Raw genomic sequence first — 25,071 nt, 5'->3', positions numbered from 1 at the left:
TAGCTACACCACCAAATTCACCACCACCAAATCTGTTACTTGCATATACAAGTTAACAATCTACCTTTTGACCAATTGATCAAATAATTTGAAAGAAGTTTGCCTAGCACCAGAACCTCAGTAACATGAAACAAGTACCGTAGATACTTACATATTTTGGTCTAGTAATCAAGATCAAATTATCACTTCGCCTTATGTCTGGGTCAATCAGAGGGCAAAGCCTTTCAACTCTGAAAAGTTTCCATTCTCAAGGGGCAGACAGACAGGCACCAAGTTTCTCCAGCAGCTGGCAGGCACAGCTCCTTAGAAGCAATTTGTTAACCTTTTATTCTCCTTCCTTCTGCTGCAGCCTGGTTCTGCTTTGCAAATGGCTGCAAAGCAGGTCTGTTTTTTGAAACACCAGGATGGGAATCCTCCTTTCCATTTGAAGCAGGCTACAATTCAATGCACCCTTACTTAAGAATAACACCCATGGAAAGCAGTGGGTCTACGTAGAGCTTCTGGCTTAACACACCAGACACCTTAAAGGCAGATTTGATTCATGGATCTCCTGCAGTGGTTCCCAACCTTTTTCACTTGCATATCCCTTGGCAGCCCATTTCCATAAATTGTACCCTTCATATTAGCAAAATGTTTGTAATTAATAATACAAACCCTCATCTTCTCTCTATGAAAACCCAGACTTCATGTATTCATCACAGTGTTTTCTCTTTTCATCTGTTTGAAAAACTGAAAACTCTGCCTTTGCACTGTTTTGCACCAGAAGTGTGCTGAGAAATTCTGGGTGATTGATCACTTTCCATATTATGTTTCAGCTTTTTTACTATGCTGGTTTTCAATCACTGGTTCATAAATGAATTGATGACCAAAAACTAGCTACTGGTGGGGCTTTCACAGCCAACTAGCTACCTCCCTTCCTGCCTTGCTGGTCCTTGCACGGCATTACTGTCTTGCAAAGCATTCTGGATCATGACCTGCCTTTTTCTGCCATTATTCCATTCTTTTTCAAGTACCCCTAAAGGTCCTGTTGAGTGTCCCTGGGAATACATGAATACCAGGTTGGGAACTACTGTTTTACTGGTATGTTGTTTACAGTCCACTTACTCTGATAGTGCTTACAAAAAGGTGATGGACCAGAATTTAAAAAGAATAAAAATGTATCTTATGATCTTTTACTATGTTTTAAATAAATTAGAGACTACACTTCTTAGGTAACAATTAGTGGTGGGTAATTTTTCAGGATCTGGCCTTGAGGAAAATCAGACAAAACTATAGTCAGACACTCCCCTAAGTTTAATCCCCGACTTATCCAAGGGTCATGAAAAATTGCATGATTGTTGGCTCAAGACCTGCCCTCGACTTATCTGTGGGATCGGCTTATGGGCGGGTGTCTGCGGTGCTTATCAGAGGCAGACAGTTTTGTGGTATGTAGTTGTTCCTACTTTGCCTTTTGAGGAGATATGGAGCTGCCTTTTCAAAATATACAGTTTCAGCCATCTCCCTTGGCACTGCAGAAATTAGCAGCCCAATTTTCCAGCGCTGATGCAGATGTGCCAGCTGGGCATGCAGCACATCCTGCAGTGGGAAGGCAGCCATGGGAGCCTCCTAAAAGTCAGGGAAGGTTTCTTCCCTTAGCTCAGGGCTGCACTGCAGCTGTTTTGGTGCTGGAAAAATGGTTAGGATTACATTGTTAAATGGTTAGGGCTACAAACCTGTGATGAGTAGGGTAGGTGGGAAGGTGTATTCTCTTGCATTTTACATACGTACATACATGAACATGAAATGCCAGATCAGCACATCCCTTCCATTTTTCCTCTGTCCAAATAGTGTTACATCATGTCTTGGAAATGCAGCAGTTCTATAAATGACACATTCTTTTAAAGGAAAGTATTACCATCATTTTAATCATAAACTTTGTTTCAGACGGCATGCTATTGCTAAGTTAACGCAATGTGCAACAGAGAAGTTCCTTCAGCCAGAGGCAACCGTCACGGTCTCCTAGGGAGGGATACTCACTCTTGCGTATTTGTAAGATCCCCATTTTCATCTTTGAAACGTCGGGAGGATATGCAATACAGAGGATTTTTTGAACTATTAAAGATGTAAGATGATTTCCAATTTAATAAGCATTAGCTACCACTGGTTGATAGATGGAAAGGCCATCTTTAATGGTTTTAAAAGATGTCTGAATTTCAGTAACTCACCAGAGTTATTGGGGGAGGGGGGAAACAGCATGCCTTTAACTTGCAATACCACAGATTAACATTTGTTTTCACCGATTAACTGTCCCGCACCAATCAACTAAAACTTTAATCAATTAATCTACTAATTAAACCAATTAAGCTTGCAGCCCTGACAAAAATACATCAGAGACAACTGTAATATGTGGGTAAGTGCTGAACACTGAAATAACTACAGTAATATCTTGTAGTCATAATAGTCACAGCTATAGAAAGCTGTTGGCTTTGAGGACCAAAATCGTTCTGATTACAGCTTCCCTCACACTAGCTGTGCTGCTAGGGTAGCAAGGTTTCAGGTTTACACAAAACTCTTGTTTTACATTGCCACGAGGAGACCCACCAAAAAAGCATAAACCAGAGGCCTTCAGAGGACAGGAAGCATGGAAGAAACTCTTGAAATCTGCTATATCAAATATGCCTGATCTTGTCTGATCTTGGAAGCTAAGCAGGGTCAGGCCTGGTTAGTACTTGGATGGGAGACCGCCTGGGAATACCGAGCGCTGTAGGCTTATACCATAGTCTTTCGAGACTGAAGGTTGCCAACCAAATATGCAGGATGCCCCTCCCACTAAATAAGTGTATCATGGTACAGAGAATAACTGGAAGGAAGAATCTGATCTCAAGAACTTATACAAATATACTGTGACGTAGGCCTTGTATTGGTGGTCAAGTCCATATCATATTTGTTATCAGCCGCATAGCTGGGGGAGGAGGAAACTGGGGCTGGGTGACATGATGACATGCCCTTATGTCATTGTGTCACTCCCCCACCCGTGCAGTCACCCCTACGCATGCAAAATCCTGGACTTGGAAATGCTCCCTTTGGAGCCAGGGCAGGTGGGCCAATTCTGTGGCACATCTGTGCGCCAAACAGTAGGATCTACTACCCCCACGGAGACGGCAGCAAACCACCTTCACCTGCTACAAGGGGAGCAATGCCCCCCAGCCCCTGCTCAGCTATGCTACTGATTGCTATCCAGTGTCTATAACTATCAAGTGGCCCTAAAATATAGGAACTCCTGAAGAATAATCACATGTAGTCTGAAACACAGCAGAGGGAGGCCGCAGTGCTTCCCTGCCCTTCCTAAAGGGCATCCAAGTTATGATCAAGGTACATTAAAATTATGTTAAATGGGGGGGGGGTATCTGCAAATCCCATATCCTTCCAGGCTCAGAAGACCCTCTGGAAGCGAGGGAACAGAGCTCCCCTCACCTCCAAAGGGGGCACACACAGGGGGGCATGCACAGGGGGGCCACGGACCCAATCTGTGGATAAATGAAATATTGGGTCCTTGGCCCCCTGTGTCCCTGCGCTTGCCCCCTCCCGAGACAGGGGGAACTCTGCTCCCCTCGCATCCACCCACAGCCTCTGCTGGGCTCAGAATGACTCTGAGAGTGAAAAAAGCATCTTCTGGGTTTGTTTGTTTTTTTAATTGGAAGTGACATTTTAGGAGTCATGTAGAAATCTCCGAGGGCTTCCCTGGGCCTCCTAATGCCTTATAAGGCATTAAAATGTCACTTTGAAAAAAATCAGAATTTTTTTTCACTCTCAGGGTCATTCTGAATCTGGCAGAGACAAATGCACGTGGCTTCTGCTGGGCTCGGAAGACCCTCTGGAGGTATGGTGAGCACAGCTCTCCTTGCCTCCAGTGGGTTGGGGGCATTCCCTTGTATCCACAAATTCAGCTATATGTGGGGGGTTCCAGAACAGAACCCCCGCTGATATGTCGACATGCCTGTGATTGCTTGAAGAGTTTAAAAGGCTTCTTGCTTTTGGCTAAGTTCAAGCTAAACATTCTCTGTGGTATTACTAGAAGGGAGTCATGTATTATCATCATGATTATTAATTAAATGTCTACAATGTACATTGATATGATTTAATATAGAGGTTGTGCCTCATAATCCACTGGGGTTCCACTCCAGAACCCTCAATGGATAAGAAAAATCAGTGGATACCAAATCAGTGGAAAAATAGCTTTAAAGACCCACTTCCACGTTTCTTGCTCTTCCATTCTCACCCCAGAATGCACCTGGAACTGGTTCTGTAAAGCTATCTTTAACCCTGAGAAGCTTGCAACCAGTACAGTTTAACAGTGCAAAGGTAGGAAATTGGATTATAGTGCTTTTTCCCTTGTTACAAGGCATTAAAAGGTAGACGCTGGTATCATGGTGAGTCAAATCAGTGGATGCCAAATCAGTGGACACCGAGGTCCTACCTGTAATTGATTGAATTTTAAACCAGGGTTTAAAATAGTCAGGTTTAAATTTATTTCATTTAACCCAGAGCTCTGTCCAGAGGACTGGTGCAATGTTAAGATTCAGCAGTGAAGTGGGATGTGAATGCATCTGTTTTTTTGGGGGGCGGGGGGGCAGAGGGGATCCAATTTCCCTCAAAAGGCTCTTTTTCAGGTACTAAAAAAATCTATAAGGATATTTGGATCATCAAGCCAGATTTACATATCTGATGACCACAAAGCATCTAGATTTAGGTGAATAGAAGGTGGAGATTGTCTCCTTCAACTACACAAGTATAAACAGAGTGATCTGGGAGGCAACCTTAGGGGCAGTTAGTCAAGAGGGGAAGCCTTTCCTCCTTTATTGAGGTGGATGAAGGGAACAGAGTCTGACTGTTGGGAACTAACAGTTGAATCAAGGAAAGAAGGCTAGAAAAGCAGGAACTGTGCTTAAGGTCAGTGCCGGCTTTAGGCCAATTGGACTAAATGCTCCAAATTGGGCCCACATCTACAGGGGGCCCATATCAGGGTAAAAATAAAAAATAAAAATATTTTTACTAAATCATTTCACAGCCACTAAAGCAAGTGGTTTTGTAACTATTTACTGTTCAAAAGCAATCTACCCATTTTGCTTGCTTGTTTGTAGGCTTACCTGTATGCAATTTTATATTAAAATGCGCTTAGAGCCATTTGGTCCATAAACTCACAAGCACTTTTTAAGCACACATTTTGGCTGCTTTCCATTCTACCATAGAGATATAAAGTATATAATGCATTTTATTTATACCTCCAAGATTCTGTAAACCTTGCCTGTGAATCTGGGGCTACACAAAAATAAATGTTTCCAGTTGGGTCCCGCAGCTTCAAAGGCTGACCCTGCTTAAGGTATACGTTGCTGTTTATAGGTTTGTCCTCTAAGGTTGTAGTTGTTTTCCTACCTTAATCCATTGTTCCTTAAGCAGAGCAATAAAACATCCTACAATAAACCGCCTATACAATAAACAATAAAATATGTAAACCACCTTGAATAAAGACCAAGAAAGGCGGTATATAAATACCTGTATTATTATTATTATTATTATTATTATTATTATTATTATTATTATTATTATTATACCTCCCATAATGTGGGGGGGGGGAAGAGTTGACTTCACTTTGCTTTGCAGTCCTGATTGGGATTGAGATGCCTAAGGTTTGGGGCTTTTAAAAAAGAAAAGGTGCTTACATAATCTATGCCCGGGGTTAACAAGTCAGTGTGGGTGGCAAAAGTGAAACCTGCCTCCAGTTTAATTTAGAAAAAAAAAATGTAACTCAGCTATTAGAAATTTGGGGAACAACAAACAGTGCTGTGTAAAGAGGCATCCATTCCAAGCAGGCTCAAGTTCCAACACTTCCCTATTTCACCAATTAACCATTTTATATACATCACACATTTCATAAAGTCTCTCTTTTGACACGGTTCCATTTCCAATGATCAAGATTTTAATGAGTATTTGTTTTCAGCCATCCCCTCCCCCATCTGCCTCACATTGTGCCTACTTAAAAAAAGAAAAAGAAACAGGCATTAGCAGACTTGATTTCATGCTGCTGAAAGCTGGGGGTTTTATTAGCACTGGCTTCTCCTACATCTGTCACGCCCTGCTCCAATTTATCATGCTGCACACAGCTGCGAAGAAAGTGTAGCAAAGAACAGGAGCCAGAGAGTGCATACATGTGAGTGGGGAAGTGATTTGCTGCTGTTGCCTAGCCACGCGGCACCGAGGGACTGTCTAGCGTTGCCTCAGGCTCCCCATCAGATGGACAGGCACTTTTGCAGACAGGCAGGTAGGACTACTGCGGAACGGCACAGGCTGGAATAAATATCACTTTTAAATTCTATCAAGGGCAAACGGTGCTTGGAACCTGGAGGAACTGTTTCGCCCACTCTCCACCCTAAACAGATGGGGTGTCATAAAGGCAAATGTGGATAGAAAACTAATTACTTATCAGATACATGCTAGATTTATAATTCCAGTGACATTCACATGAATATTTTGTGGCATTCTACTGTAAATGTCACAAGGACGTTATCCGCTGCCACTAGGAATACAGTGGTTATCAACTCACTTTTAAAGAAATTGTTAGGAAGGTACCGGTTGAGCATCCCAATCCTAAGTAAATCCCCTTATGGTGATGAAGCGGTGTTGGCGCAGCTTCTGCTGTATGCTGCAGGGAGCTTTGGCTGCTGGAGTCCTCCTCAATAGAAGGGAACATTAGTTCCCTTGCCCCTGAAGCAACTGCCATGGGTAAACTTGACCTGTGCCAGCTCATTTGTGCAAGTCTGAGTTGATCCATAAAGGCAGACCAGGCCTGGGAAGGGAGTCAGGATTCAGTGTGCACTGCTGCTGCTGAACCCGCCTGTCTCCTGGGCCCGATCTGCCATCCCTCCCACTCCCTTCACTGCCCCATTCCACTCACTGCACCTCGTTCAACCCCTTTTTCACCTCCCTCCAATTTTGGATTACCTGCACTGGCAGGCTCCTGGTGTTCATCTTTGTGCTGACCTGGCCACTCACCACTTACAGTGGTGGCAATTTAGGCTTCAATCCTATTCTTGGGAGGAAACTTCATTGAACAGAGTGGGACTTACTCCTGAGTAAGCATACATAGGATTGCACTGTTGATGTTAAAGAAACAGATGTGAACTCCAGAAAACTTGATTGACATCAGATCAAAATAAAACTGACTCACCAAAATTGTGTTGAGTGTTTCCACTTTTGTAGATTTAGAACAAATTTTTGAAAGAATTCCTCTCCCCATCCCCAAACATGGACACTTGTTCTTAGGGTCAGTTCAAAATGATCAATGCTGCATGATGGCATATTAAAACTAAACATTCCCACCGTGACTATTTAAATGCATGAATTCAAAGTTTCAATTTAAATTCATTGGAGTTTCAGGATCATGACATGCCAAGGAATAGTCCTCCACCCTTGATGTTATTTCTTTCTCAGAATCCCTGGTCTAGATATCTCACTAAAAGTGAGGATATTATTATTATTATTATTATTATTATTATTATTATTATTATTATTATTATTATTATTATTATTATTATTATTGCAGTTTGCAAATAATGTGAATCTTCACTGCTCAGAATACTTTATTATGAATTTGGTGCCCTTAGCCTGAAACCCTTATTTGTTTGCAGTTACCAATGGACTTGCAGTTCTGTTTTCTGCCTGAGCAGGCAGCATCTATCAGATCTGGGCAGTAGCTGCTTTACAGCCAAATCCTGAAGCCAGTGGCTCCACCTGATGCAGCAGTGCCAAAATGGCTACAGCTGCATCCAGTGGCACCACCAAGGTCACTGAGGTCTCCTCGGGGGAAGGAGGCTTTGCCAGCACAGACATGAGAGTCTCTGTGTCAGGGAGTCCAGCCCAACGTTCAAGATCTGGCAGAGCAGAGCTCTGCGGGTCCCACTCCAGTTCCACCCAGCCCTTCCCCCACCCTGTTCTGCCCACTTACCGCTGGCCGGCATTGCTGAAGTGCTGGCCGGCCCTCTACGCAGCACTGATGCTCAGTGCTGGTAGCCCCTCCTCTCTGGGTGCGCCAGACATGTATGGTACAGCATGTTTGCAACACCCTGTGCCGCTTGCTGAGGGAGTTCAGGATTGGGCCCTTAAGCAGCTCACAACTTGATTACTTTGTCCCTTTACTCATTTTCAATGTGAACTACCCTCCTTCCCATTCCTTGTCTCAGATCCACCCCATAGAACAAAGCAATAACGAACATTCTGAGATTCCCTTCAAGCAATTGCCAGAGAGCACCTTTAAGACCAAACTACATTAAATGAAAGTAACAGGTAGATAGATCACCCTTACACATTGCACAACCCGCAATCAAATTTCTCCTCACTCTCAGGATTGCAGAGTTCCAGTGGCGTCAATAGAGGGTGCAGGGGGCTGCGGGCCACACCGGGTGACGCGCTGGGGGGTGACGCGCCCTGGGGGGCTGACGCACTAAAATCATGGGATTAGGAGCTACCCCATCATGCCATACACAGTTGAATGCAAAATTCCCAGTGGAATGCAACGCAAAAAAACCAGAGGGAAATAGCTCCTTTCCTTCAAACGTTATGGCCAAAAAACCAGAAAGAAAAAATTCATGGAGCCCTATGGAAAGTGAAAGTGAGCCGTATCGTGCATTTACTCATGAGTAGGTGTATTTGCCATAGTCCGTCAGAAAGGGCAGGCTGAGAGGAATCCAATGACACCAGAATGGTCTTGATCCAATGAATGCAGCCCCCCAAAACACCCAAGAAGGAGGTCCTTCCCTCTCAGCTGCGAGTCTATTGAGCCCGAAACGAAGGCACATGGCTGCGTTTACTCGCGAGTAGGCAAACTTACCTTAGTCTGTCGGAAAGGGCAGGCTGAGTGGACTCCAAGACACCAGAATGGTCCTGATCCAATGAATGCAGACCCCCCCAAAACACCCGAGAAGGAGGTTCCTCCTTCCCAGCTGCGAGTCTATTCAGCCCTATGGAAAGCAAAGCAGCCTCACAGTTGTGTTTACTCTCTCTCTTTTTTTTTTTAATAATGCTTTATTTATTTATTACAGATACAGGTAAGGAAAATTGGATAGGGCTAGGACTACATAGGTGGCCATCGATTACAACAAACATTAATCCACACAAAATTAATAATAAATAAAAAAATTATCATATTCTTTAACCCAACTGGTTAGTACTTTAACATTCCATATTTTTCCTCTAACCTTATCTATCCCATCATAAAAAAAAAACACTTCAGACTTTTACTTATACACTCTTCTTACCACTAAACTAATCTCTAAAATAAAATCTTTCTTATCTAATTCTTAATTTCTAATATAACATCTAAAAAAGAAGTCTCCAATTACAATGGTATTACCTCCTTCAATATCTTTTATAACATGTTATACATCATTTTCCATTACTATCCAATCAAAAAAGGCTTCAAATTTTTACTTATAGACTCTTCTTACCACTAAACTAACCTCTAAAATACAATCTCTTATCTGATTCTTAATTTCTAATATCACATCTAAAAAACAAATATCTCCAATTACAATAATATTATACTTCGCTTATCCACCACATATTTATTAACCCAAAATACAGGTTTAATATTTTCTCCAAAATAAATTGACATCTATAATTTATTTTATTTACCTTCTTTTTTATAAAATAACCCTTTTATTTGTCTTAATACCACTATAATTTACACCATACTTATATTCCAAAATTACAATTCCATCTAATTTATTTCATATATTTACCACTTTAATTTTCATGATACTTATATTCCAAATTCCCTTTTCATCCCTTTAATTTAATCTAATTAATAAAATATTTATCTTAATACCACTTAATTTCCACAATATTTATATTTCAAATTTTCATTTGCATCTCTTTTAATTTAATATATTAAAAAAAATTCTATTTATTATTCAACCATTTTGCCCTTCTTCTTATTGTTTACTTTGTAGTCTATCTTATTGGTGTTCCCTCTTAGTCCTCCTACTGGTTCTTCCACTTCTTCTTTTTCTTCTTTTTCTTCTTAAGTCCCCCCTCTGTTTTTCTTTCTTCTTTTTCATTCTGTTATTCTTGAATTCAATCCATAAATTCTTCCTCCTCTTGAGACAGCTTGCTCTCTGAACATTTCGTCTTTTTTCTTCCTTAAGATTCTCAGTTATTATGATAATTGCTTCTTCCATCTCGTGTCCCATTTCAAAATACTCCACTTCTTTAACTTCACCCGACATCTGATCCATTCTTTTTTCTTCTCTATTGTTTATAATCTGTTCCCGCGAGTTTATAAGGGAGGAGCTTATTTGCCCAATTTGTTCAGAGAGTTCTCTGACTTGTTGCTCCATTTCTCTTCTAAAATCCATCAGAAAGTCCACCAACAAGGCCTGGCTTTCACGATCATCTTTTAGATTTTCAAAAGCCATTTTTATCAACACCAACTCAAGCCACTTCCTGCAGGGTTACTTTCTAATTTTGTATCCAGGGCTACTTTCCAGATTTTTATATCCAAAAAAGTCAATCAAATCCACAATCAAATTAGGTTAGTATGCCTTTAAATGACCAAAAAAAGAAAAAAAAATTCAAGCCTCTTGCTGAGAAACCGAAACTGAAACCAGCAGTGTCCAGGCTTAAATAAAGGCTTTTTGCTGGGAAAATGAAGGTAAACTTTATTTCCTTCATTGAAAATTACTTATTTATTTCCCTTCGGTACATACCATTAAAAAAAATATATAATCTTGCACTTACTCCAGCAGGGGAAATACCAATTCACCTATTCCCCCCCTGGGTGGCTAACGGCCAGCGTGAATAATCTTGAATTATCTCCTCCTCCTCCAGACTTCTTACAGTTCTCAGTAAAACTTTTTAAAGAGCCAAGTTCAGTCACTCTTAATAGCTTTTCTCGCTGCGATGTTGTTGTATCTAGGCCGTGGGAGGACGGATTTTCAGCTTTCCGAGCTTCTCAAAGATGGCGCCCGGGATAGATATGCTTCAGCACAGAGCAAAACAGAGAGAAATCCTTGAAATTGCCTGTTTCTAAGGACCCCCCCCCCCCGTTCAAGCTCTCAGCTCTTCGTACCGTCTTCCTGGCACCGAAGCGTACCTTAGTTGTTTAGGCACGTGAAAACATAACTATTTCTCAGTCTCTTCGGGAACCCCCAAAGTTCACTGCAACTTCGCTGAAAGTTAGCTCCGCCCCCCGCGTTTACTCTCAAGTAGGTAGACATGCCTTGGCTGGTGGTCAGGCCAGGCGAAGGGGAATGTGAGGACACTAGAATGGTCTCGATCTGATGGAGCTGGAGTGCAACAAATGTTCCAGAAGGCAGCCCCCCCCCCCAAAAGGACAAAAACTGATAAGGGGAAAGTTTTTGATTTTGCACTCATGAAGCCAGGTGGGTCTTTATTCTGATATGCTTGAAGTAGAAGAACTTTAAACTGGGCACTGGGGAGGGCTGGAAATCTCACTGATTCTTTTTGAGTTGTTATTGTAGGCAGACTACAGAGTAAGCTCCATTGACCACTATGGAACTTAATTCTGAGTAGATATGCATGGGCTTGAGCTCACAGGCTACAATCCTACCCACACTTTCCTGAGAGTAAGCCCCATTGACCACAATAGGACTTACTTCAGAGTAGATTCACTTGGTGGAACAGGACTGGCTCCCCCTTATTTAATCATTTCTTTTATTTCAATTTAATTATTTATAATTATTTATTTTAATTTGCTTGATGATGTCACATCTGGCCATGACATCACTTCCAATGGGTCCTGGACAGATAGTCATTTTAAAAAGTGGGTCCCAGTGCTTAGAGAACTGCTGCAATAAGGTGTTAGTAAGTTGACACGGGGGGGGGGGGGGGTGAGACTCTACAAGTTTTCAAAATCACTAAAATCAGAGTTTGGAGGAATAATACCATCATGTTATATATCAATCAATGCGTAATTTCATGCAGAATGCAATGAAACAAACCACATTGAAATATAACAAAAGGTACAGCCAAAAAACCAGCGGGGCGGGGCAATAGTACATCACCACGCCCACCACCTGGGGCGTTGCCCCACCCACTGCATGGGGTGACACACAGGCCTCCCGCTCCGGGTGACACAAATCCTAGTGATGCCATTGCAAAGTTCAGAAGGCATGAGAAAAACAAGTGAGAAATTCTATGGATTTGGATTGGGTCATGACATGATATGATATGAAAGCAAAAGTGGAGCAATCACACCCCACCTCCACTAAAGCGGAAGTGGGACGCAATCTTTCACTTTCACTTCTGAAGCTGTGCGGAGCCCTGCAGAAGGTCGCGCAGGGCTCCTGCACCCCTGAGAGCCTGCAGGAGGCTCTGGTATGTGCAGCCAAGCCCCTGCAGCCCCCTGAGCTGCCTCCTACCTGCCTCCAGGCTGCCCCCGCTCCTTAAGGTGAAAGTGACCAGGGCCCACAGGCTGGCGCGTCTGCCTTCCCCCCACCCCTGCTGCCTCCCTCCCACCCCGCAAGAACCTAGAGCAGCTCAAACTCTCCAAGAGAGTTTGAAGACCGCTGCAATAGAGTGTCATTTTAAAAAGTGGGTCCTGGTGCTAAAAGGTTTGGAAACCACTGGTGTAAAGGTACGTTTCTGTTTCTGTGCTCCCAAGGCAGAAGCAGAATTAAATGGGCCCTTGGACTGATCCAGCAAGGCTATTATATTTTTATGGTGAAGGTGCAGGGCCACAGATCATCAAATTTGGCTTGAAGTTTAAAGGTGGGGAGAAGTCAGGGGTGGGGGCAGATTGGCCCCAGGAAGGGGGGTGGGAGGCCTCCTCCACCATATCCTAACCCGGTACCCGGGCTGGGTCTACACGGGCTTCCTGGATTTGTGCCAGTTATATAGCTGGCACGGATTCGAGAATCCCGATGGGGTGTCAGGGGCGTTACTTGGGGAAAAATATCTCCATACTCTGAGAAGACCTCCAGCCTGCTCCTAAGCTGCATCGATTGCAGTGCAATCCATGTAGCCTAGGATTGGGTTGTAAGTGAATCTTTTGTTGGGTTTCAGTTCACAATTGATTATGCTGCTGCTGCTGCTCTATTGTATCTATTCAGACTGATTACCTACAGATTTGGAACCTGCAGAGTTATCAAACCTCTTCAGCTGGACCTGGTTCTCTGAATGTGACCGGAGCTGTGCTCCGGTGGTGTCCAGACAGCTTTCAGAAGGCCTTTTTGGCAAAAAATAGGACGTTGAGATTTTTGGCCTTCCAGAGGTGTTCGGCAGATTACAGGGTGCCTGATCTGTGGATTTCATTATCTGTGGGTTTTGGCATCTGTGGGTGTTCCAGGAACAGAACTCCCATGATTGCAAAGGCATGACTGTAGTTTCGATGCTGTGTTTGTTATTCAATAGAATGCCAAGTCACCGCTTTATGTGTGTGTGTGAGTGCGTCTGTGCAAATATGTGTGTCCTTGAGTTGCTTGTAAGATTTCCAGCAAATACCTTACATTCACTTTCAAATAATCAGTGGTGGACTTCTCCAGGCTCGTGCCCTGGGGCAAAGGTCTGCATTGGCGCCCCCTGTGGGATGTCACTGCCCCATGCGCAAATTTGCCCCTCCCCCACTCATCTGAGTCTCATGGAACCTCACGTGACCATAGACTGCATCAGGGAGCTTCCAGAGGCTTCCCTGAGGCTTTAAACTGTGCTTCCGGAAAACCAGAAGCACAGTTTCTGACCCCCCCATTGGGAGCTTCACAATGCAGGGTCCTAAAGGCTGACGCCTGAGGCATTTGCCCCATCAGAGGTCCACCACTGCAAATAACATGATTAAGTGTCTTTCAACATGTCCGGCAACTTGTATTTATGTTCTGGCCCTTCTCAAGAAAACAGACGTCAATTATTGACTGAGGTTCCTGAGTCCATAATTACCACACGCTTTCTGTTTTATGTTTTCCCATCTCCCCACATTATAGTATGCTCTGTAGAGCTAAGAAGCAGAACAACTTCCCAGCATTTTTGTGTGTGGGGGTGTCAAACTAAAGACAGTAGAAGTCATCTGAAATAATCCCCTGTATTCCTAGATTGTTTGACATTTTAGGCCAGAGGGTCTCTCATTATTTCTTCACAAAGTACTCACTTAACTGTAAAGGAAAGTTGCCCTCTTAAATCTAGGGCCAGCCGTGATTTATCTTTCACTTTGTTGTAGCCCCCTTTCAATAAGATCCTCCTGAACCTTCTCTAATAATGATGGGTGTAGTCAAAGGGGAGCAGAGCCCTGGGAGTTCTGCTACAGCAGGAATACTGATATCATCATTAGCAGTGCTCATGAGCTGCCTTTTAAACTTTTTTTTCCAAAGGACTTGGCATTTTCTATGCACAGACAGGAGGAGCCAACACTGTGTGGTGTCCAGCTGGCAGCTGGAAGGAGCTAAAATCTCAGGGGACACTGGGATCCCAGAGGTGGTGGAATCTAGTGTTGCTGAAAGGATGTACAGGTCCCAGTACATGTGTGAGCAAAGAAGTGCTTTTACTTTGGTCTCCAGAGTACATAGAACTAACACTACGACACCCGGAACAGGAAAGAGTGCCTAAAGGGCATTTGCCACTTGTGTATAATTAATATACATTTACCATACTGCCATGTCTAGTTCTAAATGTTAATCGGGCAACTTAAGGAACTTAAACGAAGTCACTAAAAGTAGCTGAAGGATACTAATAAATCTTCAAGTATTTCAAAATATAATATTTGCAAGGGGGGCTGGTGGGGGAGGCTCATGGTACAAGTTTCTGCAGAGCCCAGAGAATGGATACTTGCACACTGGTTCTCTTTGTTGTGATTATTTCTAAAATGCCTATAGTCACTAGGCACACTATATAAAATAAAAGGCACAAGCCTTGCCTCCAATCTGTAACATGCTGTATGTGGGGCTGCCCTTGGAGACTGTCTGGAAACTGCTGTTAGTGCCGAATGCTTGGCCCATGTGGTCTAGGGAGCCAATGGCATTGTTGGTGCATTCTCCTGTGGGGCAGGTGTCACCCCTCTGCTGCAGAACACCCCCTTTACTCACTGCATTATCTGACCCTTAGATGATGACACTGACCACCCATATCTGGCTCCCATGATTTTCTAGCTTCTGTAGAAAAGGAAGCAATCCCTTACTTCCCTTTCTGCAGCACAAAGTTTAGTCTTAGCACACAACTCGTCTTCTGCTTTCCTAACTTGTTAGCAACACTGTTTTACATCAACATCATACATCACCAACACGGTTGTTGTGACTGTTATTAATATTATTAAAAATATTGTATAATTTGTCCGCTTTGTGATTTGTAAGCCCAAGTTTTAAAACAGGCTATGAACCACAAAGCAGAATGCCAGAAAAACATGGCAACATTGGGCACCTTGCTGCAGAGCAAAGATTTCCTATTGTTATTTTTGCAAAAAGGAAGAACAGAAACTTTGCTTGGCGTAGTGCTTACTCTGCAAGAATATGAAGGCATTGGCATTCTCGTCATAAAAAGTGAAGCTTAGAAATGTGAGTCATGAGACAATTTACTTCTGCAACTCATTTCCAGAAAGAAAGAGCCAATGTAAACTCACCATCACCTACTGCTGAGACACTTTCTGTTTTATGGACTTACAAATATTACTTGAAAATACACTTGAAAATGCTCGCTTTGGATTCAATGGAGGCAAATAGGTGTACATCAGCTACATTCAGTGGTGTGCAGCCTGGTAGTTTTAGAAGCAGGGGAACTTTGGGGCTGAGATTTTATCCTCCTCAATCTACCATATTTGCCTGTGCAGGGCTCACATTCACCTTCAAAGTAGGAGACTGAAAATTTAATGAATCCTTCATTTTCAACATGTTGAGCAATGTTACAGTGTGTTGAGCTCTATACTCCATGAAACACAAATTTATGCTCAGTTTAGTACAGGCTACCTTTTCTTTCTTTTTTTTGCTACATTATTCTTGAGCACTATAAAAAGAATTCTACCTGGCTTGGTAGAATTGTCAGTATTGTGAAATAAATCCAGCTGTCAAAACAGACAGAGAAAGCATGTTGTTACCATGCGTGAGGATTGTTCCACCTACTGAGATCAGCCTGACACATACGTTCCTAGCTGATATGCCAGGTTTAAAGGTCAATCAAAAATTGTGGCTAAGACTGGGAAAAACAAGTGGAGTAATCAGGGACCTGCGGTGTGGGTAGGGCAGTTCAGTCAGAACCACCCCATCGTAGGTCATGGAAAAGCCCCACAGCTGCCCTGCCCACTTGCATCTGAGGAGGCTCTCCTTACACCTGAGAAAGCGGATGTAAGGAGAGTATCTTTGGGTGTAAGCAGGCAGGGCAGCTGCAGTTCTTTTCCATGTAATCACATTACATTTTCCATGTAATCACCTTGCTATGAATAGAAGTTACTACTTATTTGCATGTCTCAGGGATGCAGATGGACATTAGTCCCATAATTATTTTCCCAAGAGTTATGTACTCTTAGGACTGCTATAAATCATAGCTGGTTAACATCTTCATTCTCATAAGGCACACTACATTCCATACACTAGTCCAGGGGCTGGAACAACTTGACCCTTTCACAAATGCTCAGCTCTATAATAAAATTGGTGTCTCTTAAGTGTAAGGTTTTTAAAGGTACAGGGAATTGCACAAATGTCAATTACAAGATCACTGACCATGAGGAAGAAGTTGCTGAGGAATGAAATTCCTAATTCTTGGCAGAGCCCCTCAGAGGGCAGATTAGCAATGCTCTTTTGTATTTCCAGTCAGCACATGAGATAATCACACTATAGCATTTGTATGAAACATGTGGAGGTTCATGGCTTGTTTTCCTTACAGATGGAATGGAGAACAAAATTTGGTAAGGCTACTATGAGTGAGATAACACTGTTTCAGAGATCAGAAATGGCCAACCAGTACAAATGGGTAGACCAATACAAATCTGCTTCAGAATCAGTGGTGTTGCTAAGGGGGGTATGGGCCGCACTGGGTGACATGCATAGGGGGGTAACGCGCAGTGGAGAGGTCACAGTTTTTAGGAATAATGCCATCATGTCATATACCATTCGATGTGGAATTTACAGCAGAATGCAATGAAAAAACCAGAGTGAAATATCTCCATTCTGTCAAAAGTTATGGCCAAAAAAAACAGAAAACAGAAATGCTTGGAGACCTATGAAACCGAGCCCTGTCATGTGTTTACTCGCACATAGGCAAACTTGCCTTAGTCCACTGGAAAGGACAGGCTGAGAGGAATCCAAAGACACCAGAATGGTCCCAATCCGATGAACGCAAAACATCCACCCCAAAAACATCCAAGAAGGAAGTCCCTCCCTCCTAACTGACAAATGTATTGGGCCCTATGGAAAATGAAACTAATCCACACAGTCGTGTTTACTTGTGAGTAAGCAAATGTGCCTTGGCTCTGGTCAGGTCAGGCAGGGCCTCTGAGAGGAATTTTATCAGGGGGTAAAAGTTTCTTTTGGGCCCCTTCCCCAAGGGGGAGGGGGGCAATGGGGCCAGATAGAACAGGGGCCAAAATAAGGCAGGGGGAGGGTGCTGACAGCCAGATTAGTCTTTGGAATCTGAGTGTACCAGGCTTCTTGATTTGGAGACCAGGTCTACCCAACCATGCGGCATTGGCATTTATATAAAGTATTATGGAAAATCAAGCACACTCCCAATTCTTTCTAAAATCTTTGAAATATAGAAAATTAGCATCATTGTATTTAGGTTCACACTAAGATGGAAAGTGTCCTGTGTGCCCCAAAATGAACTTCTGCAGCAGTTGTAGCCCTATAGCTGGATCCCTGAGCTCCTCTACACCTTCATGGTAAGCAGAACCACAAGCCTTACACCTTACACCTACATGGTAAGCAGAACCACAAGCCAAAGAGCTACAATGGCAGGTCAGTTTCCTCCCAGATGTGACACTGTTAAGGAATGTATGCATTCCTGGGCCTCGTGTGTTTGGCTTGTGGCAGCAGTCGCTGCCATGTGCCCACAGTAATGCCCCCAGCATCCCACATGGACAGTGAGTCTGGGTGAGATTGGAAAAGGAAAGATCCCAGGAAATTTCTGGGTCCCCTCCTTTGGCTCCTGGGCCCCCTTTCTGACCCAAGTCCAAGGAGACCCATGGGGCCAGCGGCCCTTACCCAGGGTAAAGGGAAAAGTTTCCCCTTGCCTCTGGCTGAGCCACTAATGGCCACAATCCTGTGCTGGATACAGTGCAAGCCTCTTAGCTTGCCTGTTCCAGCACAGGATAGGATTGTGCCCTGAATTATTACTTTCAACATTACAGGTGATCAGGGATGATCCAAGACCTCCTGAGGTGGCATGCCAAATGGCACGACCCCCTTTGTTCAATGATGGGCCAGCCTGTGGCCTCCCACTCTCCAATGTTCTAGCTCAGCACTCCTCTCACATTTTCTCATCCCATGTATCCCCCTCTTCTTTTTCCAATCCAGAGAGTTGACAGAGAAGAGTGGAAATGGAGGCAAGTAGGCGGAAAGAGATGGGCGCTCCTACAACCAATCTGTTGCCTGAAGTGAACGCTTCAGTTGGCCTCATGGATGGGTGAACCCTACTGGTGATCATTTGAGTGGGATTGACTTGCATGGATTGATCTATTGACTTGCAACTGCTTGATCAATAATAATTAACATCCACTCTTAAAAAGCAACAATGAAGCATGATACATCTGAGGGAAATCAAATAAAGTTCTCTATGCCAACAACAGGGATATTTTGGCACGTGGTGAATTCTAAGATGAAGCTCCTGCAATATCTAAGGTTGACAACTCTGACTGAAATGATTCCTGGAGACTTTTTTCCCCCCAACATGACATTAAGCCAGGGAGACCCTGTGAAAAACTCTAGGAGTGCTTTCGGCAGTAATTTGGAGATTGATGCTGATCTCTGGAGACTCCAGGCCAAACTTGGAAGGTTGGCAATCCTAGCAGCATGAAATAAGGTCCTAAGACTCCTGGACACATTCTGTTGCTTCCTCAGATTTTCTCCTCTGTTTCGCCATTTTTTATACAAATATAAACTCTCTGTGAAGAGCTGTCAGTCAGTGGCTGTTGGCTCTGTAGTAGTTAAGAGCTGACAGTTGGTGCTGGAGAAGGGGAGAGAGTAAATTAGCAACAAGAGTGTGAAGGAATGCCCTATTTCCCCCCTGTTTTGTTCTGTAATATTATATATGTGAGGTTGTCCTTGTTTCTTTTCTATTCCCTTATACACACTTGGTAATGTAATATATTTATCAACTGTAAATATATTACATTACGTTTGAGGCAATGGTGTAATCTCTGTGCATGCTGAACCTCAGGTAGGGGGCCCCATCTTGTCACTCTTTTTATGCTACAACATTCCCACCCCACAATGAACCCGACAACAGATGTTCTTTTTTGGTGTTTTTACACAATTATCTTGTGTTTAAAAACACTTTGCAATTAATTGTGAAAAGGATGAAAGAGGAAAACTATGTTGTGTCCAGAAGTAAGCATTCTACGCCATTCTTCTGTGTACAGCAGTTTACTGGCTCCGGGCCATCGAAAAAAATATTCTCTAAATAACATCAACACTATTTTTTACAAGACAAACTCAGCGCCTTCCTTCCAGGCTTCAGCTTTGTTTATTTTACACCATGGATCGACTGGAAAATATTCTACTGTTAAAATATTGACACAGTAGATAAACATTTGCCTTCATATTCATGAGGTGTTTGCTCAGCAGAAACATTTAACTAAATGCGTATGAATAAGTAACTTTAGACAGCAGTCCCGCAAGTCTCCAACTCAGAAGCAGTCACAGACATCAGCCCAACTAGAATTAATGGGACCACTCAAGTGCAAATAGCCTGAAGTTTATATGGCCACATATTACAATAATAATCATATTTGTCCTCATGTGGATACATTCGAAATAAACACGAGCTTTTTTTTTGCATGAACACTTAATGTGGTTTTATTAGTTCACATGCATTCTTTCTCATTTTAAAGTGTAACGGGTAACATCCCAAGTAGCACTTCACTGTGGGCAACTTCCTTTATGGATAGAAAATCTTTCTGTGAATGGGAAGAGTGTTGTACTCATGAAAGCAAAAATGATCCTTGCACTATATTTATTTGTTTATATTACAGTCATTAGTTATTTTGATTTTTCTCTGTAAACCACTTTCTCAACTATTTCGTTGAAAAGCAGAATATAAATACTGTTGTTGTTGTTATTGTTATTACTATTATTATTATTTATTTTATTCACATCAAAATGACAACACAGCTGATAATGATTGTATACACACAAAAACCACAACATTTATCAGCTGGTAAATCCTCATCCACATGGACATCTGCCTGACATCTAGGTGTAGATGATGTACCGACAAAGGATGGACACTGTCCAATTACGGCAGTCTTCTGTAATTCGACTGGTGTTATTGCCGGGGCGTCCAGTTGTGCAAAGTATTCGTTAAATTGTGTTGATATTGTTCCTAGTGTGCCAATTACTATCGGCAGAACTTTTACATGCTTTATGCAGATACGTGTCAAATCTATGCACATGTCGCAGTATTTGGTCACTTTCTCCTGTTCTTTCTCCAAAATTCGCGAGTCGCCAGGAATGGCGACATCTATGATTAACACGGGTCTGGCTTCTATGATGGTAATAGCTGGAGTATTGGCCTCCATGCATCTGTCAGTCTGTATCTGAAAGTCCCACAGGATTTTGACCTCTTCATTTTCTATTACTCTTCCTACCTGGTGTTGCCACAGCTTTTCTGATGCGGGTATGTTGTACCATTTACATAAGGCCCAGTGAATTAATTTAGCCACATTATTGTGCTGTTCTTTGTAATCGGTGTTGGCTATTTTGGGACATTCGCAAATGAGATGATTGATTGTTTTGTCCCATTTTTTGCATAAATGACAAGTATGATTATGATAAGGATAAGGATAAAAACCAGGCACCCAAAGTTCTTGGGAAGGACTCAGTGTCTTGATAAACAAACCAGCCAATAACATCTACCTGACTGTGCAATAATAATAATAATAATAATAATAATAATAATAATAATTATTATTATTATTATTATTATTATTATTATTATTATTATTATTATTATTATTATTATTATTATCATCATCATCATCATCATCATCATCATCATCATCATCATCATCATTTAAATTATTTATATCTCACCTTTTCCTCTAAACAGAATGCTTAAGGCAGCATACAACATGGAGAAAAAACTATAAAAAGTCAAAATATGGATGAAATATAAAGTAAAATAATAAAAATCACAAAGAATAGTACAAAAAAGAAAAATGCCAAAGCAACTAATACAGGCAGGGCCCAATCCTATCCAAGTCTCCAGTGCCAGTGCAACCGCAATGCAACCCTGAGGAAAGGTAACAAACATGCCCTTACCTGGAGGAGGCCTTTGTGACTGGCCCCCTACTGCAGGATGCAACACATGTTCCGTTGGCATGGCTGCACCAGCGCTAGAAAGTTGGATAGGATTTGGCCCTCAGATGGAAAAGTCAGGCAGAAGTCTAACAGGGAGGAGGCAGTTCTTAATCCCAATGGGAAGGAATTCCATATTAAAGGTGCTGCCACATTCTGGCATTACATGGGCTCCCACATTCTGCCCTAGCTGTAATTTCCAGATAATCTTCAATGGCAGCCCCCTATACAGAGCATTGCAGTAGTTCAGTGTTCACTAAGGAATGAATCACTGCGGTTAGGTATGATTGATTCAGATACGGTTGCAGTCACCACACTGGCTTAAATTGGGCAAAGCACCTCCCTCCCAGTCACCACTGCCCATGCAAACATATGGAGTCATTCATTTACTGCACTTACATTCCAACTTTCTTTCATGATGGAACCCAAAGTGGGCTATATAGGGTTCCTAAGCATTCCCCCATCCATACATGCCTCACTGGATGCATGGTTTTTCTTTTCTTCTCCTCATAGGGGAGGCAATGGTTCTGTGGCAACTGTGAAGAGGGAGGGCCACAGTCCGAGCTTAAAGAGACACCAGCTGGTACAGTTTTTGCCTTGCAACATGCCAATAACAAGAACCTCACTAAAGTTACAGAGTATGCACCAGCTCTTGCTAACATTTTAACTAGTTAAATTTATTTGTTAAAAACCAATGATCATCACCTCAAGCGGAAAAATATTCACTTATAAAAGCCATATGGTCCACCAAGCAGAAACTTCATCATTTATCATCTCCTCTGTATTGTAAGGCAAATTACCTTCATAACAGGATACGACTTCAGCTTGCATGAATTTATGAAATGATGCTATGTGTGTGATGAAACCTCATATAATCCTATTTTGTATCTTGTTCAGATGGAAGATTACAAAGCCATCATCATAGCCATTCCTGTTTGCAAGCCTCGCAGATCTTTCAGCCTTTCCTGGAGAAGTATTACAGAAGGCAACTGTCTATATAAAGAATTAGTTCTTTAATTGCCTGTTGGTTTCCAATACATAAATGCAGGGGCAAACCTACGTGTGACATAGCAGCCATACTTAACAACAACCCAATAGAATTGTTAAGCACCCTCAAGAGGTGGTGCAAGAGGAGTGGAAGAGAAAGGAGTATTAAACTCTTCCCTTGGCAACCTTTTTTTTTGCCCTTGAAACCCCTACCCTTTTGCCATTGCCAGTGTTTCCAACCCACATTTGCCTTGAAAACACAGATCTGGCACCACATGGAGGCAAAAACACCAGTTGGAAAATTTGGAAGTGACTGTCAAGAGAAGAATTAAGTACTTCAGCAACTCTCAACCACTCAACCACTTATATGGACCAATTGTGTGTGAAGGCTACTCTGGCCCTGCAGTGCAGATCCCCATTAATGAGAACCAGTGTTTGTATCCCTTCTGATCGGATCCACCATGACGGGTGAAAAACAGGTTTTACCTCCATCACTTTGTAATCCATAAGTATAGCAGTTTCTTTTGCCCTCCCATATGGTGAATGGTAACTATACACATAGGAATGAAAGTGAAGAGGTACTGTTGAGATATTGGCTAAATCCACTCTTTGTAATTATATCAAGCCTGCTTCTAACTACCTAGTCCCAGATTTAAACTGGTTTATATATGTATTCCACATCTTATTATATTTTACCAACATTCACCCCTACCTAGTGAGTGAAACTGAGAATTCAAGGACGACTTACAATGTAGTGAACTTAGGACACAATCCTATGCGTGTCTACTCAGAAGTAAGTCCCATTGTGTTCAATGGGGTTTACTCCCAGGAAAGTGTGCATAGGATTGCAGCCGGGCAGCCCAATCCTAACCCGCGTTGGAATAGGGAGATCGGCTGGACTTCCTCCTATCCAATGTGGGGTTGGGGCTGGTTGCAGCTCAGCCCGGGGCAATGGGAATTCCTTCCCCTTACTCCAGGTAATGCCGCAACAGTCCCAATGGGGCTACTAAGATCTGCGCCACCTTAAGAGGTGATGCAGACCTCAGCAGCCTGGAGCTGCTCCAGATCTTGGAGTGCCAGATCCTGGCCCCACTCCCCGCTCACCCATGGCTTGACTCGGCTGGCGCAAGCTTACCGTTTGCACTGGCCCATGGGGTTTGGGCTGATGCCAGCCCATCTGCCTCTCGGGATTGCGCCCTTAATCCATCTGGATGGCATGAACCCAAAGACCATGATTTCTCCCCCCCCCCCAAATTCACAAATTTGTCTTTATGGAATTCACAAGGCAACTTCATTGAATTTTTATAGCCAACTGACGTGACAAGGCTGACAATGAAACAAATGAAAATGTCAGAAAATTAATTGCCATGTGCTGACACATCACAAAGTACCACGTCAAACAGTGAAGCAAATGTCTGGATTTGTTTAATTTGCATTATACATGTTAATTATGTAGCCTGCAGTTGGCTGATAATGAATCACATGCAAAAGGGTGCATTACTTGATTGGATGACTGATGAATTTAAAACTCAAGGGATTTGTTAAGTTAGTGTGTTACTGTTCTGCTTTCATTTTCACAAAGACTAATTAAACGATCTAAACAAACACAAATAAAATCAGAATAAATTCATTTGCTTTAAAATGCCGGCAAAGATCAGAAAGGATACAAACATTTGCATATATTATAATGAGGAACAGTCAAGCAGAATTTATGAAATGAAAGCACTGCATATGATGTTAGGACAGCTTTTGAAGCAATATAACCATAGAAATATTTCCTAGAAATCTCACTGACTTCAGAGGAGCTACTCCAGAGTATACAATTGGTTTTAATTTTATGGCAATTTGTCTCATCACAAATACAAGAAGACTCTTCCTTCCAAAAGTGTTGAATGGTTTTATTACATCTTAGCAATATTTCTCAAACACTTTGAACTTTGCTCTCCTTACCACTTATTACTCTATCCTGCCCTATCTACAGGTTGAAGCATCAAATCTCGTCCCATTGCACTGGTTTGTGTATTGCAGAATGTGAAATGTCGCATGAAGTGCTGTTTGCATGACCCTTGTTGTATCTGAGTGGTTAGAGAGAAGCACTATGAACTAACCAGGGCAGGTTCAAGATCTACCTCTTTCTGACCAGTCATGCAAAAGGTGAATGTGATGCTGGTTACAGCAAATCCCCTGACTGGGTTTAAACCTGACTTGCGTGGCTCCCAGCCCGGGTGTCTGTGTATGATGAACCTCCACTTTATCCTATGAATCAGTTGCAGAGACTCCATCGTACCATGAAAATATTGTAACGCAAATCCAATAATACATTGAAGCACCACGTTGGCAGCGGAAAATGATCTGGACTCCCACTGCACAGAAGCCCAGGCAAATCAGATTCAAATCCAGCCAGGGGGCTTTTAAAACTGATGTTACACTCACCTTTGATGTCAGTTATAGGTGACATATATATCCCTAGGTTGGTTTCCAACCTATCTTGTTTGTATCCCAGCAGGGATCTCCATGTGGTGGGATGCCAGCACCCTGATACAACAGAAAATATTATAAAATGAAGAGGCATGGTGGTGCATGCATGCCATATTATTCTTTTATCTGC

The 25,071-nt window shown here is 42.5% G+C and overlaps 1 long non-coding RNA gene across 1 annotated transcript in view; it reads left to right on the top strand.

The window, feature by feature from the left end:
• Positions 1 to 24,348, top strand: part of LOC136645377 (uncharacterized) — a 61,444-nt gene extending 37,096 nt beyond the window's left edge. Inside the window, exons 2-3 of the long non-coding RNA XR_010794122.1 lie at positions 18,477 to 18,598; positions 22,374 to 24,348. This is a non-coding gene — a long non-coding RNA (uncharacterized lncRNA). The remainder of the gene's footprint in view (positions 1 to 18,476; positions 18,599 to 22,373) is intronic.
• Positions 24,349 to 25,071: the final 723 nt, after the last annotated feature.

The sequence above is a fragment of the Tiliqua scincoides genome, chromosome 3, assembly GCF_035046505.1.
Source record: "Tiliqua scincoides isolate rTilSci1 chromosome 3, rTilSci1.hap2, whole genome shotgun sequence".
Lineage (NCBI taxonomy): Eukaryota > Metazoa > Chordata > Lepidosauria > Squamata > Scincidae > Tiliqua > Tiliqua scincoides.
Note: the sequence above shows the minus strand (reverse complement) of the source record. Positions and strands in the feature narration are given on the sequence as shown.